The sequence below is a fragment of the Lutra lutra genome, chromosome 2 (assembly GCF_902655055.1).
Source record: "Lutra lutra chromosome 2, mLutLut1.2, whole genome shotgun sequence".
NCBI classification, from domain to species: Eukaryota; Metazoa; Chordata; class Mammalia; order Carnivora; family Mustelidae; genus Lutra; species Lutra lutra.
The window spans coordinates 43,805,877-43,811,839 of NC_062279.1; the positions used below are offsets into that span (position 1 = coordinate 43,805,877).

The following is a 5,963-nucleotide window of genomic DNA, read 5'->3' on the forward strand; positions in this document are numbered from 1 at the left end:
AATGTCAGAGCCTACACCGAATCTAGTATTACTCTGCATCATCAGGGCCAAAGCATCACTGCCCAGTGCTCCGTAAAGCAGGGCCCCTGGCTGTTGCCCTCATCTGCTCCTGTGATCTCCACATGAAGTTATAAGTTTATAGAAATAAATGACCTCTTCTCTGCCCCCCACAGAAGATACTAAGGATCCTCAGATACCTGCCTTCCAGAACAGGTGTAACTACATCACTGCAGTGGGGGGAAGAGTTGTGGAAGGCATAGAAGAAAGCAGATTTCAGCAACATTTAAGGCAAAAAAAAAAAAAAAGGACAATTGTGGCTGTCTAATAATAGAGTCAACTCTCCAATAAGGCAATGAGGTTGCCATGAATGGAACTGTCTAAGAAGATCTGGCAAGATCATTTATGAGAGCATTCCCCACTGTGTGGGAGGTTGGAGTAAGTGGTCTCTAGTCTCAAGCATAGTCTAGTTCTAGTTTTCTAGAGGTTGGACAAATTACACATAGAAGGTGATACAAGAGGATAGACTACACTGTACTCAACCCTTGTATTGTACTCAGATCTGGCATTCAACTGCATAAGTCAGTGTTGGAAGCTCTGGGCTAGACCTCCCTCCACTTCCATCTCCTCCTCTGACCTACTCAATTGGCTGTAGACAAGTTCCTATTTCCTCCTTCCATGGAGAAGAACAGTAAATGCTAATAGTATTCTTGGGGGAAGATTTCCCGTGGGCTTCCATTTTGTGGTTACTTGGAATTCAGCATCTGGACAGAAAGAAAACAGGTAACAAATTGTGCTGACTCCAACCTCCTGACTCCCATCTTGCTGTGGTTTCTGCTAGAATTTGATGGATCTTTGGGGAGATGCCTAATTATTCTCCCTAGGATCCATGCCTGAGAGACCATAGACCTATCCCCTATAGAAACAGCAGAGAGCAGAGGTTACCACCATGGGTTTTGGAGTCAGAAAGGTGTGGGCTTAGATCCTGGCATCACCACTTTATTGCTCACCAGGCACAGTGTGACCTTGGGCAAGTTATTCTACTCTCTGACCCTCAGTTTCATGATCTGTAAAATATGGAAGAAAGTACCAACCACACTGGGATTTCTGTGAATTTCTTTATAAATATTAAGTGCTTAGCACAACCTATGTGTGTAATAAACAGTGGTTATTATTACACCACATTCTACTCATCAGCAGCATCTGTTTCTCCATGCTCTGCTGTCCTGTCTACACCGAAATCTATGCCCCCACCTGCAGACAGTCTGCACTCATCACTTGCTTCCACCCCCTCTTGCATATTCAAGGCCAGTACTTCAGCAATTCTTGCCTCGACCCTCTCTTGCATCAATGATTTTTTTCATTTTCTACCGAAACAGTTCCATCAGCATACAAAAATTTGTTATATTGCTATTTCTTTCATCTTGGAAAAAAACAGAAAACAAAACCACCTTCTAGTCATCCTCACTTCCTTGCCAATTGCCAACCTATTCCTTTGCTCCCCTTTGCAACAAAATCCTTGAAAGAGCTATCTCTACTCACTGTCTTCAACTCTCCTTTTACTATTCTTTCTTAAACTCAATCCAATAAATCCCTTGGCCGCACCAGTCCACTGGAAACTGCTCTCATCAAGGTCACGGATCTGCATTTCTAGATCTGTCCTCATCTGAATGGACTCTCTAGTAGCTCTGACTCAGTTGATAACTCCTTCCTCATTTGTACATTTTCTGTGCTGGGCTTTTAGGACACCAGTCTCTCCTGATTTTCTATGCACCTCATTGGCCACACCCCAGGGTCCTTTGCTGGTACCTTCCTCTTAATTATCAATGACTGAGGGTCACAGGCTCACTCCTTGGGCCTCATCATCTCTATCTGTTCTCATCTCTTGTGGCCTATAGTCTGATGGCTTTAAATAGTATATATATTCCAATGCCTCTCAAGTTTACATTTCCATTCCAGATCTCTCTTGTAAATTAGCCTCCCACTAACAAGCTCCACTTGAATATATAATAGAAATTTTAAAAGTATCATGTTCAAAACTACACTCCTTCTCCTCCCTCTCAAATCTATACCTCCAGGAGTCTTTTTCTGCTCAGTGAATGGGAACTCTATGCTTTAATTCACTCAGACCAAAAACCTTGGGTCATTCTTGATTCCATTCTCTTATATCCTGTATCCAAAACCATCAGAAAATAATGTATGTTTCACCTTTAAAAAATATTTCTAGAATCTGGTCACTTGTTACCACTTTCATAGCTACAGCCCATAGTCTGAGTCTCCAGGTCCTGTCACCTAGATATTGCCATAGTCTCCTCTCTGGTCTCCTAGCTTCTACCATTGCTTCCTTCTATCTAATCTGAACAAAGCAACAAAATATATCTCTCAAAATCAAAATAAGCCATGTCATTCTCCTCAATTTCCTTCAGTGGCTTCCTATTCTATTAGGAATAAACCCCAAGTCCCATAGGATTTTACAGTCATATGTGATCCGGATCCCTGTTGGCACTCTTATGTCATGTCTTACCATTCTCTCCTCATCACTCTATGCCAATCACATCACCTTCTTGCTACTTCTTGAGTCTTCCCAGTACATTTATCCTCCAGGAACTTTGCAGTGGCTCTGCCTAGATATGGGCATATCTGACTCTCCATTCCTTTCAGTCTTTGCATGAATGTCTCTTATCAATAGGCCCTCCCTATTTATAATTGCAACACCCTACCATTGGGCAGCAGATTCATGTCTGCTTGTTGTAACATACTATATAATTACCAGTTCTTATATCTAATGTTAAAGTTTGCCTTCTTCCCCTCTCTCCCCATTCTGCTTACATGTAAACACTATCAGGGCAGGGGTCTTGTTTTGTTTACTGATACATTGTTTTGTTTTGTATACTGATGTGTTACAAAAAACATAAAACAGTGCCTGACACAGAGTAAGCACTCAGCATCTCTGTTGAATGCAATAATTAATTATTATTAAATTTCAATTTTCAAATTTCAGTTTCAATTCCCCTCATAGCAACAAATTTAGACACAGACTTGGCACAAGGAACTATATTCAAGAGTCCATTTCCTCAAAGATCCTTGTACATGGAAACGATAAATCAGGCAGTCAATGCTGTTGCGGGATTAACGGGTCAAAGGGGATCAGCTACACCAGTGTATATATCAGAAGGGGCTCAACCATCCTCCTGGTAAGAGTGGCTTCTCGATCAATCAATCTGTTTAGCAATGGCACTACTCACTATGAAAAGACAGGAGAAGTTAACACAAGGTCCCTGCCCAAAAGGCAACACTTAGCCACATAAAACAATAAACAGACCATACCAGGCAGTATATCAGCAAGAACTAAATTGAGTGTTATTGAGTATAAGTGCTGTTAGAGTTCAGAGAGGGGAGAAATCAATGAGCACTGAAGCTGCTCCGGAGCTCTGCACCATCGCTCCTCAAGTTCCTTGAGGGCAGGGGCTATATCATCTTTTTATTTTCTTTCTACATCCTTTTCCTTCTTCCTTGCTTGTCTAGTTGCCTGCCTCCTTTCTTTTTTATCTTCCCTTCCATAGACCTAGAACAATGTGTACTCGTAGTAGATATACAACAACTGCTTTACGTTTCCCTAACTTCTTTCAAAAAGGATTTAGTGTAGCTTATAGGGATATATATAAATTTAAAGTTAAAGTTAAAGAAAGCAAGCTTAAAAAGGATGTTACAAGGGAAAATCAAAACAAGGGAAGAGACATAAAGTGGACTGATGAATGAGGAAAATATTATTAAAATGCAAGCCATAAAGACCATGCCTTTGCAATAGATGAACCACAAATTTGGCTCCAAGCTTTCAAATGGACTGTTTAAAAAGGAAAGCCTGATTAATTATACAATTTGCACTGTCCTTATGACAGAAGTAGACCAATTGTTCAGCAGACACTAAACTATTCCAGATACTTAAGACTTCTGCCTATTTCTGCTTAAAGTCCTCATGGAGCACACACGTTATAATGTAATGAACAGTATCCTCAAGGAACTTCTTAGCATAGACTCAACCATGAGTTTCACAGGACTGTTTATTCTACACATAATTTTAGCTATCTGGGAGCATTCCTATTTTGTTAAACTTGAGAGTTATGGAACAGCCCAAACATTTAACTGTTGCCTAGATCTATAAATCTAACAAGGTAAAAGGCAATAGGACAAATTTAAGAATGAAACTGTTTTATAAGGGTGTAAGCATCTCAACACATACACACACACACACACACACACACACAGCCTGTGACTAAGCTGCAAACAATCTTATCTCCTGCACACATACAATTTATACTTAATATTGTAGTGATGTCTATACTTCACTGATTTCTCTTGCTAAATTTTAAACTCATCAAGGCCAAGTACAAAATGTCATCTTGCATATCTCTGTATCCCTCACTGCATACAGCACCATGTCTTGCTCTAAATGATTTTTTTTTGTCATTCAACAACTATTTATTGCCTTCTTTCTAGGTGCTAGGCAATTCTTTAACAATGAACAAAATTCCTTACCCTCAGTAGTATTTACAGTGAGGGCAGAGATTGATGCAATATAGATGATAATTGCAATAAATAAATTATTTAGTATATAAGAAGGGAAATTTCTATGACTATAATAAATGATAGAGAAGGGCAAGAGGGTTTTGGTTCTGCATGCACACACAGAGGTGGGGTTGGTGATGTTAACTAGCATAGTCAGGGTAGACCTCACTGAGAAGGTGAGACAAATGATGAGTTAAAGAAGATAAGGAAGGTCTGAGGAGAGGCCCCGTGTGCTGGTTGCCAACACTGGCCTCTTGGCTTGGAGGCAAGGAGAATACCTGCCACTGTCCGCTTTCCCTTGGTGGTCCGCTCACAACTAGTCCCACTGGAGATGGCAGACAACCTTGGAGACGAGTGATGGGAGAACTAGTCTGCAGGAGCAGCCAGCAGCCCAGAAGCATCAGATGGTGAAGGAGGAGGAAACAGCTCTAGTACCTGCCCTGTCAAAGAAGACCAAACAGCCTAAAGAATGTTTCTTGATACAACCAAAGGAAACAGAGAAGATGCCACCAAGACAAGGAAGAGAAGAAAGAAGAAAATTACAAATGTTCTTGCAAAATCAGAGCCAAAACCATGGACCCCTGAAGACCTACAGAAACTGATGAAGGACTATTACAGCAGCAATCATTCAGTGATTGAATTAGAAGAACTAACCCTACAAGACTCCTGTTTCCTCAAGGCCAATGATTTGACTCATAGTCTCTCATCATACCTAAAAGAAATCTGCCCTAAGTGGGTAAAACTTCAGAAAAACCATAATGAGAAGAAATCAGTCCTGGTGTTGATCATCTGCAGCTCTGCTGCCTGGGCCTTGGCGCTCATTAGGTCAATGACAGCATTTAGAGGAGACAGCAAAGTTATGAAATTATTTGCAAAACACATTAAGGTCCAAGAGCAGGTAAAGTTGCTGGAGAAGCATGTGGTGTACCTGGGCGTAGGAACACGGGAGAATTAAAGAACTCATTAAACAAGGTGGCCTTAATTTGAACCCCTTAAAGTTTCTCGTTTTTCAGTGGAACTGGCGAGATCAGAAGTTGAGGAGGATAATGGACATTCCCGAGATAAGAAAGGAGGTTTTTGAACTTCTGGAAATGGGAGTCCTCAGTATATGCAAGTTTGTATCTTTGAAGCTTGGCATTTTCTAAGTCTGGGTCCTAATGAAAATTCCAGTTTTTATGGTGGGATATACATCTCATTTAATAGCTCTGGAATATTGCAAGGACTCCATAAATATCAGCTATTGTTTTATTATGTTAACTGGATCACCCCATGAATCACTAGAAATTTTTGGTGGAGATTCTTTGACAAAAATGAAGCTGTCCTTTGCCAACTTCTCTGTATAATAAAGTATCGCCAGCTTGTGTATGAAAAAAAAAAAAAAAGAAGAAGAAGATAAGGAA

General features: G+C 40.5%; 1 pseudogene; it reads left to right on the top strand.

The window, feature by feature from the left end:
* Positions 1–4,782: 4,782 nt before the first annotated feature.
* Positions 4,783–5,708, top strand: LOC125094242 (uncharacterized protein C3orf26 homolog; annotated as a pseudogene).
* The last annotated feature ends 255 nt before the right edge of the window (positions 5,709–5,963 follow it).